A 1,978-nucleotide genomic window follows, 5' to 3' on the forward strand; every position below is an offset into this window, starting at 1 on the left:
GGATGAACCCCGGGCAGGCAACGGATTCTGGATCCTTTTCAAAAATAACGGGGCCAACATCGCCCCTCAAGTCAGCCCGCGCTTGGCCGGGTCGCTCGACCCGGCCGAACTCTCCAACCCGACCAAGCTCCTCGACTCGGCCTCGACAACCAGCACAAGACAGCCAGACCCGACATGCCAAGGATTCCTCGGCAAGCCAGCTCCACCCGTGGCGTGTTCCTCAACCCATCCACGGGTCAGCTCCCGTCCCATCCAGGCCGTACGATGGGACGAGTCTTCATCCACCGATGACCGAGGCAACAGTGCCCCGCCCATGCCTCTGGTCAGTCGGAGCGTGGCAACAATGCCCCTCACCTACCCGCTGACCAAGGCCGACGTGGCAACAGTGCCCCCGTCGTCACCACTGACGCCAACAAGCGACGACCTGACGGACCGCCACTGTACCCGACTCGACTCGGCCACTCCCTGGTGATCGAGAAGATGACGCACAGTACCCCTAGGCACGCGGGGGCCGCACCTAGGGGAACCCGGCGAACCACGAGCACCTGGCGGGACCCAGCCCAGGGTCCCTAGACGCTGACAACCCAGCCCTACGGCCTTGTAGCTTTACTATTGTACCCCTGGGGGGTTGGCATATAAAACCCCCCAGGAGCCCTCGCGTATAGGGGAGAGGGAGTAAGCACACAGGAACTAGCCACTGATCAGCAGAACACACTCAGGGAGAAGGAGCATCCTAAGCCTTGGCCAGTCTTCCTTCTTCCTCCATACAGCTCTAGGAGCAACCTGTACTATTGCATATCTACCACACTCGGCAGGACTAGGGGCGTCATCTCCCCGAAGAGCCCCGAACCTGGGTATGTCTTGCGTCCCGCGCTCGCTCATGCCAACCTCGCCTCTGGAGCCCACCAGTGCCCTCGAGCCTCCTCCTCTTTTTAGCCATCCCATGGCATCTGCCTTGCGCCCACCGCGACAGTTGGAGCCCACCGTGGGGCAGCTCGAGGAGCTGGCCGGGAGCATGCTTCAGACGGGGATCCTCTCCGACTCCGACGAGCCCATCATGCTAGCGGACGACATCATCAATGCGCTCGCCACCTCCTTCACCGCACTGCGCATCTCCGATGCGCCCGCAGTCGATGATTACCCCAGCGAGGTGCTCAGCTTCTCCGACTCTCCCCTCTCCCTCGCCGGCAGCATTCCCGCCGGGGCAATGGATGTCCATGTGGAGGTCTTCGTCATCGGCACCGACGCCTCCTCCACATCGAGCGCAACGAGGAAGGCTGTCGAAGCCAAGTCCGCAGCGGAGCGAGCTGCCTCCTCAACCCATTGTGCGCCGTGATGCAGAGCCTCCGCGTCCCCATATCGGTACCGACATCGACGCCTCCAACGTCGCCGAGGCCCGAGCCCAGCTCGACGAAAGACGTCGGCAGATGCTGGACCTGACCGAGACGCTCGCCGCCATGCAGCGTCGCCTGGATTCCGCTCAGCTAGAGCGCAATGCCGCCTACGGCTTCACAACCACCGCAGCCGAGCCGAGCCGGGTCGCCGACGTGCGATCCCGGGGCGGAGCGATCGGCCGCGCCCTCGGCGCCATCCTGACCGTCTATGAGACTACAATGAAGAACATGTGCGCTGCCCAGGCGGCCGCGGTCGGCCTGGATCAGCTCACAGGCAAGGAGCTGAAGGAGCGCATGAAGCGGATGCACGACCTCCTTGACGCGGCCAACGTGCAGCAAGACCGCTTCAACCAGCTTGCCTGGCCGGCCGGCTCCGGCTCCGCCCGCGTTGCCAGACCCGGCGACCATCAACATCGCGTCCTCACCACCTGGCGAGGCGCACTCCGTCCGAACCCGGACCCGGCACGAACCGGCCCTAACGGCCGATAGCGGCTTAGGCGACGAGCCAGCCCTGGAGAACCGACGCGGACCCGGCCAGCCTGGTCGGCGTCCGGCCCCAACCGATCCGGCCCCCATAGCCCGGT

This window comes from Triticum dicoccoides, chromosome 5B, assembly GCF_002162155.2.
Source record: "Triticum dicoccoides isolate Atlit2015 ecotype Zavitan chromosome 5B, WEW_v2.0, whole genome shotgun sequence".
Taxonomy (NCBI): Eukaryota; Viridiplantae; Streptophyta; class Magnoliopsida; order Poales; family Poaceae; genus Triticum; species Triticum dicoccoides.